The sequence below is a fragment of the Polypterus senegalus genome, chromosome 14 (assembly GCF_016835505.1).
Source record: "Polypterus senegalus isolate Bchr_013 chromosome 14, ASM1683550v1, whole genome shotgun sequence".
Classification (NCBI taxonomy): domain Eukaryota; kingdom Metazoa; phylum Chordata; class Cladistia; order Polypteriformes; family Polypteridae; genus Polypterus; species Polypterus senegalus.
In genome coordinates this window covers 144,004,256-144,031,188 of record NC_053167.1, presented here as the reverse complement: position 1 = coordinate 144,031,188, position 26,933 = coordinate 144,004,256, and positions in this window count along the sequence as shown.

The window sequence follows — 26,933 nt, the reverse complement described above, 5'->3', positions numbered from 1 at the left end:
AAGAGTAAATTCGCCTTACATTCTAACCAAAGATAATTGTGTCGACTAAATCAGGGGTGTCAAACGGTCAAACAGGATAAACATTTATTGAACACACTAAAACTAAACTGTTAAAACTTTAAAACTTTTAAAACTGAACTTTTTTGAACATAAATATGAATAAAAACAGACAGGAATATTATTCCTGAATAAATCAACTCAAATCTTAAATAATATTTTGCTCTCCATAAAAATATATCCTGTCTAAATTATACAAGTTAGAAATAAAGTAAACGTTAAAAGAACAAACATTCAAATTTCTTTACTCTTATGTAATTTTATATAAAAAATAAACTTACATTTTAAATATCCCAAAAGATTTTGCTCTCCATAAAAATATATCCTGTTAAAATTATACAAATTCAAATATGAACATGCTGCATAACAAAACCTGGAGATATAAATAAAATGTGTTCTTTTCAGCAATAACAAATCAAATCATTCAGTTGTCTTTGCTCTTATGTCATTTTATCAGAGCTGGACGCCTGGCATCTTTTTTTGGCCACAGGTTTGTTTCTGTTTGGTGTGAGGTTCTGTGTTGTGGAGATTCTCAGGATGGATTGCAGGTGCTCATCAGTGAGGCGACTCCTGTGTGCTGTGTTGTTAGTCTTTATCACTGAGAAGAGCTTCTCACACAGATATGTGCTACCAAACATGCACAAGGTTCGAGCCGCATGTAGACGGAGCTGGAGCATTTCTGCGGTAATGGAGTGTATAAACTGTGTGGGCCGTGCAGTATCGTACTTTGCCTTCAGTGTGCCATTACACTGCAGCTCAATCACTTCCATCTGAATCTGCACATTGACGGCAAATGGGTTGCGATACAACTCAAAATTCTTTTTTTGTTCTTCAAAGCCACCAAAGCGCCGTGCGAACTCAGTGCGCAGTGCGCTCAGTTTATGAGCAAAGTGCGTATTTGGGAACATCGTTGTGCCGACTTGGTTCAACATTACTTGGCAACAGGGAAAGTGGGGCAAGTTGCACTGGTGCATTTGTGTCTCCCATAAAAGCAGCTTCACTTGAAATCACTTTGTGATTGTGCACGGGTAAAAACGTCTGCTGAAGTGTCAGATTCTTATTTAATTCTTCTGCTTTCTGTATCTTCTGCATTGCATTCAGGTCTTTCAGGTTATCCTGATGTTTTGTCTCATAGTGCCGTCTTAGATTAAATTCTGTAATTACAGCCACATTAGCTCCACAAATGAGACACACGGGTTTACCGGCAATGTCAGTAAACATATACTCAGCCTCCCATCGGTTTTTAAAGGCTCTATGTTCAGAATCAACTTTTCTCTTAAGCATCGTGTGGGCTAGCTTCGCAATAACTTACAGCATCATAAGCTAGACTTGATTAATGCGGTAAGTGTTCGGCAAGGCAGCTGAAGCGCTGCATTATGGGATCTGTAGTTTATTGTGTTACCAGCGCTTCATATACCTGGGCCATTAATAACAATAATACAGTATATAAAATGATCTCGCTGGCCGGATATAATTACACCGGGCCGGATGTGGCCCGCGGCCCTTGAGTTTGACACATATGGACTAAATAGAACTTGAAAAGATATAGTTTTTCGAATGTGATTGCGCAATTCAGATAGAGTTGACACGCACTACAGTACATCGAGCCCGCGTGCTATTGTGGTTTTGCCTGCATGCCTCAATAAGTCACCCTCCCCTCGCTCTTACTTTTTTACCGTTCATCTAATGAATACACTGAGTATGGCTTTACCAAAACAATCAGTGATGGCGAATAAAGTATCCATTAATCGAGTATGTAGATCGGGGTATATATATACATATATATATACCCGCGTATCGCAGCGGAGAAGTAGTGTGTTAAAGAAGCTATGAAAAAGAAAAGGGAACATTTTAAAAATAACGTAACATGACTGTCAATATACAGTATTTGTTTTGTGAGTGTTATGAGTGTCGCTGTCATCAAGGATTTGATTATCATTATTTCTTTCAATCAGGTTCGTATTTGTACGATGCGTTGTGTTCAAGTTACATTCCGTGTTTGTCAATCGTTGTAAAGATAACAGGTTTCATTCATCGATTCGTTTCTTACTGCATCAATAAACAGCTCGTCATCTTCTTTATCTGAGACCTGACACACTGCATGCACGGGTTTTTTTTTTACACTGTCTTCCTTTAGCGGAATATTGACTTTTTCCACCGTGTGCTTTGTTTCCGCAGTAGCTGCACTTATGAATATGCTGGTATGTATCAGACGCTTCATATTTTTTGCTGCCTTTTCAATTGTGTAATTCGGTTTTTGTTCAGCGCTCTTTGGAACTGTTGCTTTTTATCTGTGCACTGCGTCAGTTCACGTGAGCCGCTCGGTGTACATGCATCGAAGTTCCCCAGTTGTGCTGGTGCCATCTCGTGCTATGTCCATGGCTGTAATTAATGTTAGCTAAGACCCGGCACTTAAAAGTTTCCCTCGCAGTTTCGCTGAGTTTGTGCCAAACACCACCCATCTCATCTTCCTCTGCATAAGCACAGTCCTTCACCCGTGAATATTTAGTGGGAGGTTGCTATTGGATTGCCGCTGACGGACGGCCTTATATGGGCAGGCACTAAATTACAAACGCCAGCGGCAGCCTGTCTATGAACTTAATTTAAAGTGTAGGTTTACATCGTGCTTTGTTTCCGAAGTAGCAGAACTCATCAATATGGTTGTATATGTCACTCGCTCGCTTCTTATTGTTTCGCTGCCTTCTCAATTATATAATGCATGTAAGGTCTTCCTTATTTTCTATGTACTGCGTGATTACGTGTGAGGCGTGATGATGTCACACGAAACTCCGCCCCCAAGGCGTTCAAGCTCATCTCCATTACAGTAAATGGAGAAAAACAGCTTCCAGTTATGACCATTACACGTAGAATTTCGAAATGAAACCTGCTTAACTTTTGTAAGTGAGCTGTAAGGAATGTGCCTGCCAAATTTCAGCCTTCTACCTACACGGGAGGTTGGAGAATTAGTGACGAGTCAGTGAGTGAGTCAGTCAGTGAGGGCTTTGCCTTTTATTAGTATAGATTAAAATCAAAAAACATTCCATACAAATAAGTTAAGTTTTACAAAAATAGATTTGATGCAAATCAGTACAGTAAATGAATAAAGATAAATAGTATGAAAAAAAGGGGAGAGAATCTACTTCCACAATTTAAATGCTTATTCTAAAATGTTATTGATTAGATCCTCCTAGGTTTTGAAAAGTTTTGCACAGATTCTGTAAGTGAGAGTTTCATTTTTCCCAATTTGAAATAGTATATAACATCAGAGGAATGTTAGGATTCTTCCTGTTGAGCAAGATAAGCCTTTGTGATAAATTTAAGTCAACCCTAGGTGATTTGGTTGAAATAAAATACGATTGAATGCAGTTTTATGTGCATATCGTTAAATGATTGATCAGAAAGAAAGTCTATGTGTGCATTATCCACACATAAAGACAAGAGTTGTTTTTGACAAATTATGATTTAAAAATGTTATCAATACGTTTTGACATTCCACGTCAAAGTTCAGTTTTTCTAAACTATACCAAGAAAGCAACAGAAATATTATTCATCCACACAAAACATGTTTGCCGTATTGATCAGTTTACTTTCTTATTTAACATTAATTTAAAATGACATTCATACTTTTGTGTTGCTTACCTCCTTTAATGTGTATAGCAAGAAAGTTGTTGATAACTGGTGGAGAGTTTCTGGCATCGTATCTTTCAATTCAGGGTATCAAATCCTTGAAACAGTCTCTCAATTGTACTCTAATATTTTCTGGTAATGCCGATGAAATTCTATCAAAGTTGTGTTTTGCATTTTGCAATACATTTTCAGTATCAGAATCAATCACAGTATCCACCCAGAATATTTCTTTCTATTGCATTGAACACAGTTCTAATAGTCCAAAGAACTTCAGAAGTCTCTGCCTGCGCCATGGGAATCTGAACAGGCAGTGAACCTTGACAGGAAGTTATTGAAAATGTATTTGAGATATCTTGAAATGTGCAGGAAGTCATTTTAAGATATCTTGAAATAAAATTTAGATATGCTAAAAAGCATTTAAGGTATCTTGAAATTCATTGTTTTTAGATATCTAAAATTAATTTCATGATATCTTAAAATGGGTCTCTGCTCCATTTCAGATATCTAACAATGTATTTCAAGATATCTCAAATTGTATTTCAAGATATCTTAATAGCATTATCAGATATCTACAATATAATTTAAGATATCTGAAATACATTTTGAGATATCTCTAAATGTTAATTCTGCTTGCCATAAGAATGTCCTTTTCTCTCAATATAAATGCTTATTCTAAAATGTTATTAATTGAATCCCGCCATATTTAAAAAAAGTTTCAGACAGATCCTTTAATAGCGAATTTGATTTTTTCCAATTTCAAATTAAGTAGAAAATAAGTTAAACACTGACTTATAACAGATGGGCTGGGATTCTTCAAGTTGAGCAAGGTAAGTCTCGCAGTGTGGTGTCAGCAGTTACAATCAATTTGTCCTTCTCCACTTTAAGCCCATCTAAGGATCCACTATATACAGCTGTTAATGGGTTACGTGTGATTGTGACACCAAGGCTGTCTGATAGGCATTCAAAGATTTTTGTCCAGAATGACGTTAATTTGCATTTCACTTTTCTCAATTTTGGTAAAGTCACATGACAAGAAACACTCAGATCTTCTTTGCATTTTTATTGAGGTGACAGAGCTTTGGAATCACATGATCTTTGTCCAAGACACACTTAAAGCCCCTCGGACTCTCACCTGTGTTGTCAAGTGTTAAGAATGTCAACTTTTTTCCATTCTTAATGCAGATGTTCCTCAAAGTCTTTCTCAGCGCTCATTGGGAGCAGAGGCTGATACTTCAATATTCACCTCAATAATATGGCCCTCATCCTACTTGTATTTCCTTCCACCCTAACACCCTTTTCTTTATGTAGTTCAATACACTCCATTTTTACATCCAATAATGGATTGTTTTTCCAAAAGCAATTTTTCCTGCGGATCATCTTGTCCACAGCTCCTTTCATAATGCAGAGCATCCATATAAATCAATTATAGTCAGTTAGAGTACAATCTGCTGCATTGTGGGCAACTGCACCTCCAACGATAATACTGCTGGTGGTCACCAGGATGTTTTAATGCCACACATTGGATCTCCTGCTTGTTTTTAGCAACCTGATCTAACAATTTTATTATATCAAGAGTCTTTCAATTTAGACAGTAAATTAAGAGAAAAAAGCATGAAAGTCATTATAGGCCACATATCCAAGAAGGTAGGATGAAAAACATTAAGAAACTGCTGTTCCAAATTTTGCTTCTTCTTATCATATTTACATGGCTTTCTTGCAATGCAATTTTTAAAAAAGCCTATTTTATTTATTTACAGTATATATTATATTAATGCACATTTTCTAAATGAATCAAAATGTCTGTTTGGCAGTTGTGAATGCTTTCCTAAAGAGCGATGCACTGCAATTTTGACCAAATGACTCAATTCGACTCAATTCCTTAAGCATTTTCTTCAGGGTGTAACATCTGCCTATAATGTCTCACATCAGCCTTAGTGCAGTTTTACTTTATCTCCAATTAGTAATTAACATTCACTTAACATTGAACGTGAATTGAGTATACTACCAAGCCTGCCCCCAATATCTTAGGAGAGCTCATCATAATTTGTATTTTAAAAATGAAATGAAAGAGTGTTTTAAACTTTTGAGTCACCTGTGAAAATTCAAGAACAATTTGTTAACTTTCTTGAGCCTGTGATGGATGGCTGGGGCCCTTTCCCAGCCAGGAGGCCATCTTAGTGGAAGCACCTGTCATTGGAGCTCCATGGGAGTAGGAGCCTGGCACAGCCCTGTTAGGTTCCACCAGGGGGAGCTGCAGAGACCTACTTTGGGCTTTCTCCACACCTGGGTGTGATTCCAGACCTCCCTAATGACTCACATGGAATACTCCCAGGTGCAGCATCAAAGGAGCTGCCTGCATTTATTCCCGGAGCCAGAGTCAGGAGGAAGAGGGCAAAGCAGAGGAGTGGAGGCGGAATGAGTGAGACAATAAGAAGTGCTGTGTGCTATACTCTTGTCCTTTATACTGTGCTGTGCAAAGTGAGATGATTTGGAAATGTTTCTCCTGGAAATAAAACATGTGTATTGCTATAATTGTGTCTGTTGTGTGGGCCAACTTAGGATCGCCAATTCATCTAACCTGCATGTCTTTGGACTGTGGGAAGAAACTGGACCACATGGAGGAAACCTATGCAGACACAGTGAGAACAAGCAAACTTCACACAGGGAGGCGGCATGACATGAATCCTAGTCTCCTTACTGTGAGGCAGCACCTCTACCACTGTGCCACTGTGCTGCCCTTTATAAAAATGTATTTCTCCTAGAATAATTTTTTCTCAAACTTTTATAGATGGTTCTGAAGGTTTTTAACTATGGGGAGATCTCTTGTAATTTTTTTAACATTCTGAGATGAATATTTAAGTTTTCCTGAGAGGCTTGCTGTCTCGGCAAGGGCATCAACATTTTGTGTGACTGTTTTTGTGTTGCTTGCTGTGTGCGTGGCTTGTTTAGTAGTGCCACTAGTGCAACAATATAAAAGCTGACAGACAGTATCAAGCAACATCCTGGATTTTGGATTCCTCTAAAGACTTTGTTGCTTCACTTTACAATTGGTTTAGTCTTGTGAAAAAAAGAAGCCACAATACTTTAGCTTAACTAAAGGAGGTCTTTAATAGCATTAATGCTGATCCATAGCTCTGAATGGCCAGTGTCACACACGTGTCGCTTAGGAGGCAGTCAACAAGTCCAGAGGTGAACGATTTATTGTAGGACGGGGGTTTGAAATGTGGTACTGATGCCTCTCTCTCTACCTTTCTAGAACCAAAGAAGAAAAATAATAATCCTTACGCACCATCAACAATTCTCACCATTGAAAATGGCTCCAAAACAATCTCCTCTACAACCACAACATCGTTTCTGACTCCCGTAGATTACTTCACTTCCGGTCCCTTGCCGATGACATCATTCCCGGTACACACAAATGACATCACTTCCGGTCCCTCGCCGATGATGTCACTTCCGGTCCCTCGCCGATGACATCACTTCTGTCCAGCCCAGATGACGTCACTTCCGAGTACCTCTAACTTCCTGCCAAATCATATCCTGTAGCCATTTTCCTACTGTATAAAAACAAGCTTCTCACATCAATGCATGACGAATGTCTGATTTTCAAATCAATTTTGACCAGCTATTGCACCCTAGCAATATACAGGGCAATTCCCCAACACTTTATAATTGTTTTGTGGACTTTATTTCATCACAATTGGCGTAGCTGGCAGGATTAATTTGTTCCAGGATGACAGAGGAACAAGACCTTAATACTGTTTTAAACACCATGATGGCTGAACTACAGCAAGTGAAGATACAACTTGGCAATACGAGGACCCGATTGGCTGAATCGGAAGCTCGCACAGCGGCAGCAGCAAGAGCAGAGACTTTACGGTCAGTACCACCCGTGTTAACTCATTTAACTGAAGGAGATGATGTAGAATTCTATTTTTTTATTTTTGAATGTACTGCCAAATGCAACGCATGGTCGCAGATGAAATGGGCGTACATTCTGGAACCCTATCTGAAGGTGTACGGTGGCTCAGGTTGTGCGATATTATAACTGTAGTGCAAGTTTACAGTGAGGTGATTGTACTTATAAGTACAAACAGTTCTACAAGGAGCAATTGATTGAGTGCGTTTATAGTTCTTGGGATGAAACTGTTTCTGAACCACGAGGTCCGTACAGGACAGGCTTTGAAACATTTTGCCGTGGTTGAGACAGCGTGTGCTTGAAGCTGTATACCGATAATTCTCTTTCCAATCAGCTGCTGCTGTGATTCACACTCAGATACAGTGATATAAATACTCCGAGTGCTGCAGTGAGAGTAATATGGAAAAAGATGATCCGCTATGGCAACTCCTAACGGGAGGAGCTGAAAAAAGAAGAAGAAGAAGAAGAAGGTGCAGTGAGAGTAACAACACTAAAGCAGTTATGGTATTTGTAATACTATGGCTATTCCCTGGACTATATTGTTACAAGTTAATTACAATCAGATGCGTTACACTAATAAACAATATGTGGTTAGTTTCAGTGTATTTATAAAGCCGCATCAGGAAAATAAGGAGTAACCACACAGGAACAGTAGCATTGCTTTGACGCTGGGTGCCGCCAGTCTGCAAAACCGAGCAGAGAACTTGCGTACGACAAGGTATGAGGTACCGTGGAAAAGTGCGTGGCTTTACGCCAAGTGTAGGTTTTATACATCGTGATTTGAATGTGGAAAAGTTCTTACGCAACATTTCTGTGCGTACGCACCATTTATACATGAGGCCCTAGGTATGCAGCGGTGGAACAAGAGGCTTTGGCTATTAAGTGGGCTATGACACAACTTTGTTACTACTTGTTGGCATGGGAATTTACTCTGGTGACGGACCATGCCGCTTTGCAGTGGATGAATCGGGAGTTCAATCCTCATGTCACTAGGTGGTTTTTGGAATTACAACCTTTTAGGTTCAGAGTCACTTATTGTCGAGGTTCTCTTCAAGCCAACGCCGATGTCATCTCCCGAATCCACGACCTCTCGGTTCTGGCCGCCAGACCTGATGGGTCTGGGATTCATGTCACACACGTGCGCTTAGGATGCAGTCAACAAGTCCAGAGGTGAGCGATTTATTGTCAGACGGGGGGTTGACATGTGGTACTGATGCCTCTCTCTCTACCTTCCTAGATCCAAAGAAGAAAAATAATAATCCTCACGCAACATTAACAATTCTCACCATTTCAAATGGCTTCACAACAATCTCCTCTACAAGCACAACATAATTTCCGACTCCCGCAGATGACGTCACTTCTGGCATATATGGATGACATCACTTTCGGTCCCTCGCCGCTGACGTCACTTCTGTCCAGCCCGGATGATGTCACTTCCAATTACATCTAACTTCTTGCCAAATCATATCCTGTACATATTTTCCTACTGTATAAAAACAAGCTTCTGATATCAATGTATGTCAAATGTCTGATTTTCAAAACAATTTTGACCAGCTATTGCACCCTAGCAATTTCCCAACACTTTATAATTGTTTTGTGGACATTATTTCATCACACCAGTTAAAACCATGCACACCCTTTATAGCTTAAAACCTTCTTCCCATTCATGCCATTCCATAAATCAAGGTCAGACTGCCTAGTTCATACCTTCAAGAGTTAGGTCATGTCAGGTGACCCTTAGTTAGCACACATTTACCAACTGTATTGCTTAATTGAAATAATTTATATTGGTAGGAGTAAGCCAGGCTCTAGCGACCTTGGACAAATCACAATATACTGTACTGTAAGCTCTCTCTCTCTCGAGCCTCTCTCTCGTGCACACACGCGCACGCACACACACACACACAAATAACACATGAAATGGAACTAGGTAAAATACACCGTAATGTAAAATACTGTAGCCTGCATTTGTATTCCGTACCTACAATGATTGGTATAGATAAATTACAGACGTACCGTGTCTTTAAGGATTATTAAGGATGTCTTAAAAAATATTTTACTAACTAGTTTTATTAATTCATTATTTAATAATAAATAGCATAATCATCATGGGTTGTCTATTGATTGATTTAACAAATCTGTTTCATTAATCGGTTTGTTTTTGTATTTTTTACCACGTCATCTATTTATGAAACTATGTTGACAATACAAGAACTGCCTGTACAGTATATTAAAGATACGGTATAGGGCTTCCTGGACACTGCAGTTAACTGAAGCAGTCAATGCTCCATCTGGCGGGATTATACAGCATTGCAACCATCTTTTTAGAAAGCGCATGGGGGCGTTTATGGGCGGGCATCGTTAACTGCGTCATCGCGGGGGATCACATTCCGTGTACGGATCGTGCATGGTCCTGTCATGGTCCAGGCGGCTGTTTGACGTGGCTCCCACTGTATGTGGCACTTGATATTAAATAAAATGATGCTCATACCCGGGTTCTGTCCAAGACCTGGGGCCTCACGCATAACATCTTGTGCAGAATTCACACTAAAACACGGCGCACAGACAAAAGTAGAAATGTGCATACGCACAAAAAAAATTCAGATGCATAAATATGTGTAAGCAACGTTCTATGCACTTTCCCTTTATAAAACCCAATCAATGTGAATTTGAACACAAATGCATGTGCCAACACCCTCACCCCGACTTCTCACAGAATTTTGCCTGAATCTGAATATGCAAATCAACATAAATAGTCTGTTCAGTGACTATTGCAAAACAAAGACAATGGCAAAAACACATGAAAGAAGAAGAATTTCAGAAAATGTGAAATGGAGGTCCTGCTCAGTGAAGTGAAGGCAAGGAAAAATGTCCTCTTTGGAGGCTTAAGTAGTGGTATGAGCAACAAAAATTAATGGAGCATATTTAGATGACAAGCATATATCACCATCCCATACAGCTGGCATGGCTCAACTTGGTGATGACTAAGAGATACCCAATCGTTCAGCCAGTTCACGTTGAAAAGGTCCTGTGGCAAAAAACCCGGGCGTGGACAAACTTTGCAAAATAGAGCATAATTCCTCAAAGTCTGCCTTTGTAAAGTTAGCAGTTACATAAGTACTAAAATATAAGTAATATGAAATTTTTTAACTTTTACGAACCCTCCTCTATTTTGTTTCTCTTCTTGGTACTCACATGTGGCAGTTTGTGCCAGTGCTGTACAGCCAGGTTGCTTGCCTTCAGATGGATAAGTCATCTCTGATAAAGGAGCATTGGAATATTTGGGTAGGAGGGCCCTTTCATCTGACTGGCATTCCCAGAACTGACTCAGCTGTTGAATGGCCAATAGGAGGGAGGCAGCTTGTTGGCCGAGGTTTCCAGGACTCTGACTGTGTCCAGCTTGTCTGACTCCTTTTCTATAATCTGACTGTGGTTCTGCAATTGACTGGTGGAGAGATGCTGTTTTTTTATTTGTAATAATAATAATAATAATAATACATTTTATTAATATAGCACTGCTATTTTAATTAGTTTCTACCTTGTTTTGATGTATTTGATCAAACCTCTCTCCATATATGTCATAGTTCTGTATTTAGTGCAATCATCTATTCTAACATTTTTGCCTTGAGAATTGTCGCTTGGTCACTTGGTATGTAGTGCTAATCAAGAACAAAGTTTTTTGTGCTGTTGTGTTATATTTCTGAGGTAGCCATGATAGACTGGCCATCTAGATCTGTGAAGAGGATCACTTGTGTTATGTTTTTTTTTTTTTTGTGGTTTTATTTACCACATTTTTTGACACCCATTGCAGACACCTACCAGGAAGGGGGTCTCTCTCTCTCTGAATTGCCCTTATTGAATTTTTTCCTACAAGGGTTTTTTTCTCTTTTCTTTTTAGGAAGTCAGTGCTGGGGACTGTCAAAAAACAGGGCCTGTTAAAGCCCATTGAGGCATTCCTTGTGTAATTTTGTGCTATACAAGAAATACATTATTGCTGTTCTTATGGGAATATCAAGTCCACTATGACTCCATTGTGTATTCAAACCTCACATTTGTACCTCCTACATGTAATACTTTACATATACTGTACTTACATTACATTTCATCATGCAGAAATATGCCCAAGCCTGCCTGCTGTCCAAGTCCCTCTGTGATGTGTGGCAGACGGCGAGGGATCTTGCCCCACTGGGATGCCTGGAACCTCAAAGGATCGGGAGAGGGGCAATATTCGCCTGGACACAAGAGGGCAGCCTCCCTGGCTTCCATCAAGGCCATGGATACAGAGCTGAGGAGCTCATCCCTGTGGGGGTCCGTGGCCGCCACCAGGGGGCGACTGGATGGTTCCTGAGCAATGGATTGCAGCACTTCCGCCACACCAGTAAGTGCTGCCGGAACAGGAACCAGATATGCCCCGAGTGTTTCTGGGTGCAAAGGCAGCACTTCCGCCACACCAGGAAGTGCTGCCAGAAGATCGTCAGGGAGCACCTTGAGAACATCCAGGCCTGCCATAAAAGGGGCCGCCTCACTCCATTTGGGGAGCTGGAGTTGGGTGGAAGAGGATGGAGCTTGCGAGGAGTGGAGCAGAGGCAGCAAGAGAGTGAAATGTCTAAAGGACTGTGAGCTGTTCTTGTGCTGTGTAGTGTTGTCTGTAAATAAACGTCTGTGTCTTTGGACATCTGGCTGTCTCCGGGTCTGTCTGTGTCCGGGCATCTTTCACAGATGATTCAACAGATTTTTGACTATCTACCAATCCATCTATCTAGGTATCATCTGCAAACTTAACCAGCTTGTTACTTCTATTCTTATCTAAATCATTTATAGATATTAAAAATGGCAACGGCCCCCTGCTGGTCACCACTTTTAGCATCACCCAATTCTGATGAGGTCTCTCACACCATCACCCTCTGCTTCCTGTGTCTGAGCCAATTCTGCAAACATCTAAAAACATCACCCTGAAGTCCCACTTCTTTCAGCTTGATGTCCATCCTCTCATGTGTGCTTTTAAGATTTTAAAAAAATTTTAAAGCCAGCAATTCAAAGGATGGCAAATCAGGCAGAGAGAGTGGAACACGTTTTATATTCTTGAAAAATATTAATGTGAGACAAATGTAAATCCAGGTGCTACATACTGTATAGCTGAGAAAAGTCATTTAATGACAGACTTGTGTTGCCTTAGCAGTGTATTTGTATCATTAGCTTGTTGTAGGACAAAGCACCACCCAATCAGTTTGGAGACCCTAACTGAAAATTAAGTAGATAAGATATTTTTATTGTGGAACTTGACGTGGACACAGACCGGCAGACACATTTGAATCACCCCACACACATTTATTTTGGTGCTCCATATTTATAAAAGTGCTCTCAAGTCCCCAAAGTCCTGGCCAACGCCTCACAATGCCTTCTTCCTTCAGGCCGCCTCTTTGCCTCCTCACAGACCTCGTCTCTCTCTCTCCCGACTCCAGTCCAACATATGAAGGGCGGTGGCCACGAGCCCCTACAGGGTTGAGCTTCAAAGCCCTGTACCCGTGGTCCCCATAGCAACCAGGGCGGTCACCCCTCTGTGTTCTGAGGAAGGCGTAAGCCCTCTTCTGGTCCTCCTGGGCGTCCCGGCCACCTACGACACTATATACCTCAGAATTCATTGTGCCAAGTGGAACAAACAACAATGTGTTTCTTATTTGAGATGTCAATTTAGTAACTAATCTGTTCGGGTAGTAAATTAGTGGTATGTTCTTGAGATACTAAAGACTCAGCATTTTTGGAAGTTTTGAGGTTAATTGAATAAATGTTGATTATTGAAATAAAAAATTGAAATGTCAATCCTTAACTACAAATATTTTGATATAGTGTATTGTGATTTCCTTCATATTAATATTTAATATATATTTTAATATATACAGTATGTATTGTGATGCCAACCCCAACACTGACAGATGCAGGAGGCACAAGTTCAAACACACGTTTTATTTTTTCGTTTTCTCTGTTTCTCTGTCTCTTTTCCACCCGTACAACACAATCACAAGCACAGCACAACACACAATTCTATTTCTTCTTCTTCTATTTCTTTTTCTCCTTCACTCTTCCATGCAAGCTTTGTCTCTCTCCTCCCAACTCTGGCTCCCTCAGTAGTGGCTGTTGGCTCCTTTTACACAGCACTCAGATGTGCTCCAGGTGCTCACTGACGCATTTCCGGCAGCACTTCCAGGTGTGGCAGAAAAGCATCACATCAGGGCTCAGCAGCTGCTGCAGCACCCCCTTTCAGTGCCCATGGATCCCAACAGGGTTTAATCCAAGTCCAACTCACATGGAGCGCTGAGGGAGTCCGAGGCACAGCTGCAACCCAGGGAGGCTTCCAATCTACCATCCCGCAGAGGTAATGCTCTGGATACGCTCCCTCCCCCGGTCCTTCTAGAGTCGAGGCATCCCGGCTGGGCAAGGGCCTGGACCGCATGCCACACTATATATATGTCTTTAATGACAGAGCTTCTATCGAGATGCAATCAATAAAATCAAATAGTATTGAAATGCTGTCATAAGCAGTCGTACTACAGTATTCATGTTATTACTGTATTTCAATAAGTATTATTCATTTGTGTGATGCATGTATTATACTGATGTCAGGTTAGCTTATTGGAGGTCAGGTGTATACATGACATGTCATCAGTGAAAATGACACAAAGGCGTGTCCCTGTGTGCTCTTTTTAAATCCTTATGAACCTAAACATCAGATGTGTTACAGTATTATTTAGTTTGTATTGCTTTTCCGTTGTAAGTATTGTGTGTTTTGTCAGTCAGTCAGTCATTCAGTCATTGTCTAAATACAATACAATACAATACAATTTATTTGTTGTATAGCCCAAAATCACACAGGAAGTGCCGTAATGGGCTTTAACAGGCCCTGCCTCTTGACAGCCCCCCAGCCTTGACTCTCTGAGAAGACAAAGAAAAACTCGAAGAAACTTTGGGAAAGGCAGTTCAAAGAGAGACCCTTTTCCAGGTAGGTTGGGCGTGCAGTGAGTGTCAGAAGGGGGGTCAATACAATACAATACACAGAACAGAACAGACCAAATCCTCAATACAGTATAAAAATAAAAAATTTTAAACAAATAAAAAATCCACCCAATTTGCTTGCCTTTGGACTGTGGGAAGAAAGCAAAACCCCCAGAGGAAACCCATGCAAACACAGGGAGAACATGCAAACTCAACACAGGGAGGATCTGGGACATGAAACCTGGTCCCCTTCCTATGAGGTAGCAGTGCCACCTTTGAGCCACCCTGCTGTCCTTTTGTGTTTTGTGTACGATTCATTTTGTTGTGTCTCATTTTTCAGTGGATGTTCCTTGTATTCTTTATGTGGACCCTAGGATTGGCAGAACCACCTGATTCTGCTGCTGGGTTTCACTCTCGAGGGTATTTAAGAGAAAACTGCAGATGAAATGGCAGCTTGAGCATTATGATTTTTTTTTTGTCATTTTGATCTTTGATTTGAGGTTCTGTTCTGCTTTTAGACTCCTGTTTTCATACCAAAGTACTGCTTTTGGATTTTGGTTCCTTCATTTCTGTTTTCCTGTCATTACTTTCTTTTGTTACATTTTTGAAATCTTGAATAAACATTTAAATTAATATTTAAAAAGAAAACTTTGTTCATCTTTAGAAAGAGGTGTTAACAGTTTATATCAGCTTCTTTTCTGGACATTTTGGACTTTAAAAAGTTTTGCCCCATTTTGCGAGTGCTCCTTTGTGTTTCAATTCGAGGGCAACACCACTGGGAGGCTTCAGCCTACTTATGCACAAAAGGGGCCCTAGCCTTCACAGTTCAAAATATCTCATTAATTGTCCCAAAATAGGCCCAAATAAATGTTAATGTCCTTCTAGGGTAAGGAACCATCAACGCATTGGGCTAGGAAGGACAAAGATAGAAGTTTATCTTTATAAGTGCAAGAATTTGTTCAGAAATAGCAAAAAGAACGAAAGTGCTTAAAGGCTCAGTGCAACAAGTTCTAATACCAGTTACAAGTGATAATATCTATAAAATATAAGCAAACTTCCAAAAGCAGAAAAATCAATACTTACAAATGCAATCTAAGAAAAATCATGGACAGCTGAAGAAACTGCTCTCATCTTTGGAATATAAAGACTGGGATGGTCCTTAAGTGGAGTCATCAGGTTACTTCCACCTCCATCCATTCCACAAAGTACAAACAGAACAACTCATTATACATAGTGTCACACACGTACGGATAGGGGACAGCCAAAGGGCCCGATAAAGAGTGAAGAACGAAAGGTGGAGGATTGGAAAGGAGTATTAATGTCTTTTTCAACTTTCTTAACAGAAAAACGGAAGACTAAAAGATCCTACCATACGTTGCGCCCATGTGTCAAAGATGACTCCCATGGATCACTTCACTTCTGGTCTCCTCCTGATCACTTCATTTATGGTCCCCGATTAGGACGTCATATCTGGCTCCTTTGATCACCACCACATTTGCCTTTGATTTCATTTCCTGTTCCTTATTTGTATTTCCTGCCATGTACCCATAAAAGCACGCAGAAACTACAATGTCTGTTTTATGCAATTTTGACCGTGAATTCAGTGCAAATCTGAACACCGGATCCACCAACATGATACGGTGACCTTTTTCTGTTTGTGTTATATTTTCTCACAATAGATAACAAATAATGAGCAAAAGTAACAAAAATAACACGGAAGCATGTAAAATGGTGATTCAAAATTAACAAAAACAATGGAAAATAAATGCAAACCAGGAAATAACACTTTGATGCAGACCCGTGGCATTTGAGGTCAGTACCACCTTTTGGTGTTTTAGAGTGGCAGGGTGATAACAAATATGAACGCGACCAATAATGGATGCTAACTCATCATTAACATAGGGGTGGCCAAATAATATAGTCTACAACATAAATAATAATAATAATAATAATCCTTAAACTGGTGTAGCATAGGAGACACAGATGTGCCAAAATAAAATGAAATGATCAACTTGACAACAGTACTGTGGCTCTCTTTGTCTGCATTGCTAAAGAATGATCTTAATTCAAAATATACCGTACATAATTCTCAAATGGGCATATAATAAAATTTACATTAGAACTTCATAGTTAATATTTGCTCCTGGAACACTGAAAATGTTCTCCATATTCAGCCTTTATCTGGAAAAACTCTGATGTTGTCCGGATGGTGATATTGCACTTTTTTCATATGTTAGCAAAGATACAGTAAGCAGGAATCGGAGTAAATGTTTAAAGATATTTACTATACTGCAGTTATTGAATTTTGTGATTATATTTGGCTAATCAGCTTGTTTTAGGGACCTAAATATAATTTATATGCTTATGCTAACTAAATAGAAAGCTACCCATTCACAAATTTGCTTACATTGCAGTTTTTTTTTCACTCGTATGATTCAGATTCTGTCTTTTTATAGCAAGTAAAGGGACAGGTGGCACCTAATCTGGGGTGTGTGACTCAAAAGGAAACTGAAGTTAAAGTTCAATCTGTAATATAATTTCACTTTCATTATTTCACAGAGGAGTGTTATACAGCTGAAGCATCCTGTCTCTTATCTCAAAATATTACAATTCACTGATCAGCATTTAAGAGAACAACTCAAGCCAAGCTTTTAAGTGCCTTTTAGGAAATATAGTGAAACATAGTAAACCATTTCAAGTATTTTCACATTTTTAAATCTGCTAATTTAACTTTATGGTAATGGGGCCTTGAGCCTAAATGTATCCACAATAATATTTATATACTTACTACACAGGTACAGGTATATATATGAGATGACCCCCAAAACAGGAATGGTTTAACAAGTGGAGGCCACTGACATTTTTCCTCCTCATTTGTTTGGTCACTAGTTTTGCATTTGGCTACGGTCAGTGTCACCCTACAAGGTAGTCCAGCTTCTGCACTCTACTGGACTCTTTCTTCAAAAAGAGATGTACAAAAACCATATAATTTATTACAAGGACTGTATTGCTAAATAGACTAAATCTAACTATTAGACTCTCATTATCTCTTCCAATGAAGGCAACACCAAGTCATTGTTTTCACTACTTAATAATATCACACAACCCTCTGATTCTTTACCTTCTCACCTTTACTCAACTGATTTTTGCAATTCCCTTATGTCCTTTTTTAATGAAAAAATCCAGAAGATTCCCCAGTCTCTCTGTACGGATTCCTCCAGTACTTCATTTGAATTTCACCCACCAACTCATTCATTTTCCTCTTTTCAGCTTCCTAATTTCTCAGAAATCTCACATCTCGTCTGTAAGTCTAAGCCATCCACCTGTCAGCTGGACCCCCTCCCTACAGTTCTGGTCAAAGCCTGTCTCTCCTCTCTGGCCCCCCTTATCTCTGCTATAATCCACTCTTCTCTCACTACTGGTGCTGCTCCTTCATCTTTCAAAACTGCTGCAATAACCCTAATACTGAAAAAACCTGGTGCTGATCCGACTAATTTCATTGATTTCCATCCTATTTCTAATCTACCCTTCATTTCCAAAATTCTACAAAAAATAGTGTCTATTCAACTTCACTCTCATTTCTCTCAAACTAATCTGTATGAACGGTTCCAGTCTACAGTACAGAAACGACCCTTATAAAAATGACTAATGACCTCCTTATGGCAGCTGATTCTGGTTTAATTCTATTCTCATCCTCCTTGATCTGAGTGAGGCCTTTGACACTATTTGTCACATGACTCTCCTTAATAGATTATCTTCGACTGGCATTACCCACACACCACTAGACTGGTTCAGATTTTACCTCTCAGGCCGCACTCAGTTTGTTCAGCTTTCACATCCCAACCCACCGCTGTCACTTCAGGTGGGCTCTGTCCTGGGGCCCCCTTTTCATTATTTGCCTCCTTCCTCTTGGTAATATCTTTTGTAAATATAACATTAGCTTCCACGGTTATGATGATGACCCCTAGCTCTATCTTACTGGCAAACCTACTGTTTCCGTTCCACCCTCCTCCCTTACTGATTGCATAGCAGAAATCAAATCCTGGTTTTCTTCAAATTTTCTTAAATTAAATAACAAGTAACAACACTTAGGTTCTCCTCATTGGTATGTGATATATGGCCGGCCATTCATCCCGGCCAAAACCCTCAGGCCGCCAGATGGAGTCCTCCCTGCAGCATGAAGGTGCCCCAAAGGCCAGCAAGGAATCCTGGACAATGGAGTTTTAATCCACAGCCCTGCTGGATACCATGGGGGCCACTAGAGGACGCTGCAGGGAGGAACAAGGATAATTTTCCATACAGCCCGGAAGTATGTCACAGTCACATGGACAGAGGAAATGATGTGCTTCCGGGTTAAAGAAGAGGAGTTTTTACCTGCTGGATAATCACAGAGACTGAGGGCTCAGAAGCTCTTCTGGGTCATGGACTATAAAGGATTGTGGGAAATCCCAGACGGGAGAGCTGAGTCAGGAGGAAGGGTGGCAACGCGTCTGGGAGTGGAGGATTGATTATTGTTATTGTGTTAGAGAATTGTTTATTGTTTATGAGTATTGGGGAGAGGAGGGTGCTTTGTGCACATTATAGTTCAAATAAATATTATTATTGCACTTTTATCTGGTGTCTGGCGTGGTGTCCCAGGGTTCCAGAGGACGACAGCGCCCCCAATCTGTCACAGGTACAAAATCAACATTACCCAAAACTGATCATTTTTCATTTGTTATTGATAATTTCTCTGTCTACCCTTCCCCACAGGTGTCATCCTTGACAGTACCTTATCCTTTCAGTCCCACATCAGTAACATCTCCCGGTCTCCATATTTCCACCTGTGTAACGTTAATCGTATTCGCCCCTCCGTCACTCCCCACACCACTGCTATCCTCGTTCATAGCATTGTCACTTCTCGTCTGGATAATTGCAATTCCCTTTTCTTTGGTCTTTCTCGCACATCTCTTTATAAGCTTCAACTGGTCCAGAATTCAGCTGCCCACCTGCATCATTACTAGAACCTCCACTATTCACCACATCACTCCCGTCTTGCAGCAGCTTCCTTGGCTTCCAGTTCAGTTCTGAATTCAATTCAAACTTCTCCTACTAAATTTTAAGACTCTCCACAACCTCACCCCTCCAAAGCTGTCTGACCTCCTCCTGCCATTCCCTCCCGCACCCTTAGATCCTCTTCCTCCATCCACTTGACTGTCCCCTTCATCCGTCTTACCACCAGCTCTGGAACTCACTACCATCCGAGCTTAGAAATACTGAGTCATTTTCACTTTTCAAATCTAAACTTAAAACTCATTGGTTTAAGAATGCTTTTTCTCTTTGATTACAATTGCTCTTTCTGATTTTAACTTTTGTATTTTACTTTTGTTTATACTCTGTGTTTTGTCTATTGTTCGATGTCCTTAAGTGTTTAGAAAGGTGCCTACAAATAAATAAAATGTATTATTATTATTATTATTATTATCAATACATCCCACTGCCAGAAGGTTTGCTGTGTCTCCCAGCACAGTCTCAAGGGCATGCAGGAGATTCCAGGAGACAGACAGGCAGTTTCTCTAGGAGAGCTGGACAGGGCCCCTCGTAGGGTCCTTAACCCATCAGCAGGACCCACCGCTATCTGCTCCTTTGGGCAAGGAGGAACAGGATGAGCACTGCCAGAGCCTACAAATTGACCTCCAGCAGGCAGGCCACTGGTGTGAATGTCTGTGACCAAACAATCAGAAACAAACATCATGAGGGTGGACTGAGGGCATCCGACAATGTCCTATAGAGGGCACCGTGGAGCTCGATTGGCATTTGCCATAGAATACCAGAATTGGCAGGTCCACCACTGGCACCCTGTGCTTTTCACAGATGAGAGCAGGTTCACCCTGTGCACATGTGACAGACGTGAGAGGCTCTGGAGAAGCCGTGGAGAACATTATGCTGCCTCTAACATCCATTGCTCAGCATGACCGGTTTGGTGGTGGGTCAGTGATGCTCTGGGGAGTCATATTCATGGAGGAATGCACAGACCTCTACAGGCTAGACAATGGCACCTTGACTGCCATTCGATGGAATCCCTGGACCCATTGTCATACCCTATGCTGGTGCAGTGGGTCCTGGGTTCCTCCTGGTGCACGACAATGCCCGGTCTCATGTGGCGAGAGTATGCAGGCAGTTCCTGGAGGATGAAGGAATTGATACCATTGACTGGCTCTCACACTCACTCGCCTGACCTAAATCCAATAGAACACCTCTGGGACATTATGTTTCAGTCCATCTGACGCTGCCAGGTTGCACCTTAGAATGTCCAGGAGCTCATTGATGCCCCGGTCCAGATCCGGGAAGAGATCCCCCAGGACACCATCCGTCGTCTCATTAGGACGTTGTCAGGCATGCAAACAAACAACTGTTGGGGGGTTGCATACAAACTACTGGGTACGATTTGGGGTTGTTGCAATGAAATTTTGGCAAAATGGACTCATCTGCCTGCCTGCCACATCATTTTTTTACTTTGATTTTCGGGGTGTCTTTGAACTCATCCCTCTGTAGGTTCATCATTTTCAATTCCATTAAACATCAGGCATCCTTTCGTTCCTAACACATTACCCAGTCCATCTCAGTATAGATATTCAGAAGCATTTTTTTCCCACTGAGATCTGATGTGTTTTCAAAGTGTTCCTTTAACTTTTTTGAGCAGTTATTATGGATTCATGTCCTTTTACCAGATATGATTATGCTCTATGCCCATGCTGGTTATTTGGTCCTGTTAGTAAGTCAAAGTACATTAAGACGGAGTTTGTTAATCATTACACTACAGAGACTATCATTTTTCAAAAATTACAGCATGGATTACAGTAAGTAAATACATTTTATTATAAACAAGATATGACTCTACCCTTTAATCAGGTAACAGAGAAAAGACTCCAATTTTGATGACTGCAGCATACATTAGAACATTAGAACACTCTAGGCCAGTGGTTCTCAACCCGTGGGCCGCGGACCAAAGGTGAGCCATGACAGGGGAATATGGTGGGCCGCACTAAAGTCTTAAATCAGTACCAAAATTAGACAAAAAGTCAGAGGAAACAAGAAAATAATCCACATTTTTCATGCATTGTTAGCAGCAGACCGTACGTACGGATGCAAGCTGCAGGATTTTAGGGCTTAGAGACGCTTTGTTTAATTTAGTTATTTTAGTACTTTAGTAGGATCAAAATGCAGCTGTAGCTGTTAACACTGGCTGATGCTAGCGATGACGCAAGAGATTTAAGCAATAATAATTTAAATTTGACTGTGACGCACTTTTTCGGTTAACCTTTTTATTGTTTAGAGTAGACTTAGATTACTTTAGGCTTGTAGAGAAATTTAGACCCTAAAACTACAAGACATCTAGATCTACAGAATAAAACCAAAGAATATTTTGAGCGTAAAGCCACAGAATACACTAAACAGAAGACAGTGTTAAAAACAAGAGTTATTCGCAACGAAAAATCTGTTAAAGCATCCTAGTTGCTTATCATGCTGGCTGCTGTTGAGATATGAGATGTATTGTTTGGCTCAGAATATGCTACAAAACTGAAAAGCATTCCCATCTCGAATGATACTGTCCGCAGAAGAATTTCTGAAATGTCGGGGGATATTGTCACGCAGTTAACTGAATGGTTACAGTCTATTAAATTTGCGTTTCAATTAACTGATATGTTATGGAAGAGGAATTTCTTTTTTGCAAGTCATTGCCATCAAGAACGACGGCGGATGAAATATTTTGTGTTATAAACGAATTTTTCACAACTTTTGGCCTGCAGTGGACGAACTGCATCGGTGTTTGCACCGACGGTGCTGCCACAATGACTGATCGCAACATTGGTGTTGTAGCCCGCATAAAGCAAGTGTCGCCCGAAATTGTAGACACTCATTGCATGATCCATTGTGAAGCACTGGCTTCAAAGAATTTGCATGAAACTCTGGGATCTGTACTCGATGACTGTGTACGGATTGTAAACTTCATTAAATCTAGAACAGTCGATTATTTGCTCAACTTTGTATCAAGGCAGATGCAGAACACAAGCATCCCCTATTGCACTTGGCTATTCGTTGGCTATCCAGAGGGAAAGTTCTCACAAGGGTGTTTGAACTTCGTTTCGAATTGTTGCAGTTTTTGACCGAACACAATCTCGACCTGGCCGGTAAGGTCGCAGATACTGAGTGGCTTGCCATACTGGCATACCTTGCTGACATTTTTAGTCTTTTGAACAGTCCGAACACATCACTGCAGGGTAAAGATGCCAGTTTACTCAAGACATATGACAAAGTGGCAGCTTTTAACAAGAAGCTATGACTTTGGCGCACGCGACTTGAAAGCAATTCACAAGACATGTCTCAGTTATTTTGTGAATTTATAGAGAGCAATGAAGTCAACGGTGAGATGCTGAAATGGGTCACTGGTGTAATAAGACAGCATCTGACATCTGTTTCTGAATATTTTGACAAATACTTCACGTCCTAAGACATTGAAGCTTTTGACTGGATTCGTAATCCTTTTCAGTGTGCATCCTCTGAATTAAATGGTCGTGCACAAGATGAATTAGCGGAGCTGTCTAGCGATCGCACATTACAAATCAAATTTGACGATCCTGCTACGGATATCTCTTCCTTTTGGTGCATAGTTTCACTTGAATATCCGTTGTTGTCAGCACTGGCGATGAAAGATCTTATACATTTTTCAACAACTTATTTGTGTGAGGTTTCATTTTCTGTATTGACTGCCATGAAAACAAAATATCAGTCAAGAATGAATGTGGAGGATGATCTTTGAGTGTGTTTATCAAAAATTTCAGCCAGAATTGACATGCTATGTAAGCCCAAACAGCATCATCTTTAACAACTTTACTAACGTAAATGAAAATAAAATAAACCAGATAATGATTATCGTTGTCTCTCTATTTATTATTGCATTTGTGTAGCAAAGCAATGAGCAACTAAACTTGTAAAGAAAAAATTACATAATACTGTATATTAGTAATATTTACCTCCAATTACTAAACGCATGAGCAATAAATTATATGCCAGCGAAGGCTAACATGTGGGCCACAAAAATGTTTGAATTGTTAATGTGGGCCTTGCGTAAACAGGGCCCGAGAACCACTGCTCTAGACCAGAACAGGCCATTCAGCCCAATAAAGCTCACTAGTCCTATCCACTTATTTCTTCCAAAAAAACATCAAGTCGAGTTTTGAAAGTCCCTAAAGTCTTACTGTCTACCACACTACTTGGCCACTTATCACTAGAATTACCAAAGCTTATGAAAAAACCCGGACTACCTTAAATCCCTTTGCACCTCAGCGTCTTTTGTCTTGTAAATGTGTCGATAAGCACAAGCAGCATGCAGCCTGCTATTCCATTCCACCCACCGCCTCAGAAAGGGTATGAAGTTCTCCCAGTTGAAGCCTTGATTATCTGGGAGTGAGCTACCTAGAGTTGTATAGAGTAAATGATTTCATGTGCGTTCCTGTCTACAACAATCTATGTAAACACATCGTTAAAACAGAAATGTTTTTCATGTTTTAGTAACAAATGACAAAATGTAGACATGACCAGTATAATGTGTGAAAGCTGAAGTCCAAATATCAAATAAACACTTTCACAAAAGGTGCAAGTGCAATACAACAGCTTCCATGGTGCAGCAGAAATATTGCTAATATTATACAACTAGCAAAATACCCGCGCTTCGCAGCGGAGAAGTAGTGTGTTGAAGAAGCAATGAAAAAGAAAAGGAAACATTTTGAAAATAACGTAACATGATTGTCAATGTAATTGTTTTGTCACTGTTGTGAGTGATGAGTGTTGCTGTCATATATATATATATATATATATATATATATAATATATATATATATATATATATATTTACACACACACATAAACATATATATATATATACATATCTATACATATACAAATATATACACATACACTTATATACATACATACATACATACATACATACATACACACACATATATACACACACATATATATATATACATACACACACACATATATAAACATATATATACATATACATACATATCTACATATATACACACACAGCTATTTCAGTATCAGTGCAATACGCTGCTTGTTAAAACGGATAACTCCGCTCTTACGCAAGCCTCGTGGATATTATGAACTATCGTATTTGTTCAAGTTCTATTTAAATTTTAAATAGAAGGAATTTTTATTTAGTCGACAGAAATATCTTTGGTAGGAATGGTAAAAACAGACAGGAATATTATTCATGAATAAATCAACTCAAACCTTAAATAACTTAAAAGAACAAACATTCAAATTTCTTTACTCTTATGTAAATTTATATAAAAAATAAACTTAGATTTTAAATATCCCAAAAGATTTTGCTCTCCATAAAAATATATCCTGTCAAAATTATACAAATTCAAATATGAACAATGCTGCATAACAAAACCTGGAAATATAAATAAAATGTGTTCCTTTCAGCAATAACAAATCAAATCATTCAGTTGTCTTTGCTCATATGTCATTTTAGAGCTGGACGCCTGGCATCTTTTTTTGGCCACAAGTTCGTTTCTGTTTGGTGTGAGGTTCTGTGTTGTGGAGATTCTCAGGATGGATTGCAGGTGCTCATCAGTGAGGCGACTCCTGTGTGCTGTTTTGTTAGTCTTTATCACTGAGAAGAGCTTCTCACACAGATATGTGCTACCAAACATGCACAAGGTTCGAGCCGCATGTAGACGGACTTTTTGTTCTTCAAAGTCACCAAAGCGCGTGCAAACTCAGTGCGCCAGTTTATCAGCAAAGTGCGATTTGGGAACACCGTAGTGACGACTTGGTTTAACATTACTTGGCAACAGGGAAAGTGGGGCAAGGTGCACTGGTGCATTTGTGTCTCCCATAAAAGTAGCTTCACTTGAAATCACTTTGTGATTGTGCACGGGTAAAAACGTCCGCTGAAGTGTCAGATTCTTATTTAATTCTTCTGCTTTCTGTATCTTCTGCATTGCATTCAGGTTACCCTGATGTTTTGTCTCATAGTGCCGTCTTAGATTAAATTCTGTAATTACAGCCACATTAGCTCCACAAATGAGACACACGGGTTCAGTAAACATATACTCAGCCTCCCATCGGTTTTAAAGGCTCTATTTTCAGAATCAACTTTTCTCTTCAGCATCGTGTGAGCTAGCTTCGCAATAACTTGCAGCATCATAAGCTAGACTTGATTAACGCGTAAGTGTTGACAAGGCAGCTGAAGCGCTGCATTATGGGATCTGTAGTTTATTGTGTTACCAGCGCTTCATATACCGGGCCATTAATAACAATAATACAGTATATAAAATGATCTCGGGCGGATATAATTACACCGGCCGGATGTGGCCCGCCCTTGAGTTTGACACATATGGACTAAATAGAACTTGAAAAGATATATTTTTTCAAATGTGATTGCGCAATTCAGATAGAGTTGATGCGCACTACAGCCTGCATGCCTCAATAAGTCATCCTCCCTCGCTCTTACTTTTTACCGCTCATCTAATGAATACACTGAGTATGGCTTTACCAAAACAATCATTGATGGCGAATAAAGTATCCATTATTCGAGTATGTAGAGCGGGATATATATATATACATATACATATATATATACCCGTGTATCGCAGGGGAGAAGTAGTGTGTTAAAAAGCTAGAAAAAGAAAAGGGAACATTTTAAAAATAACGTAACATGACTGTCAATATACAGTATTTGTTTTGTGAGTGTTACTGAGTGTTGCTGTCATCAAGGATTTGATTATCATTATTTCTTTCAATCAGGTTCGTATTTGTAGGATGTGTTGTGTTCAAGTTACATTCCGTGTTTGTCAATCGCTGTAAAGATGACAGGTTTCATTCATCGATTCGCTTCTTACTGCATCAATAAACAGCTCGTCTTCTTCTTTATCTGAGACCTGACACACTGCATGCACGGGTTTTTTACACTGTCTTCCTTTAGCGGGACATTGACTTTTTCCACGTGTGCTTTGTTTCCACAGTAGCTGGATTTATGAATATGCTTGTATGTATCAGACGCTTCATATTTTTTGCTGCCTTTTCAATTGTGTAATTCGGTTTTTGTTCAGCGCTCTTTGGAACTGTTGCTTTTATCTGTGCACTGCGCCAGTTCACGTGAGCCGCTCGGTGTACATGCATCGAAGTTCCCAGCTGTGCTGGTGCCATCTCGTGCTATGTCCATGGCTGTATTTAATGTTACCTTAGTCCTGGCACTTAAAACTTTCTCTCGCAGTTTCGCTGAGTTTGTGTCAAACACCACCCTGACCATCTCATCTTC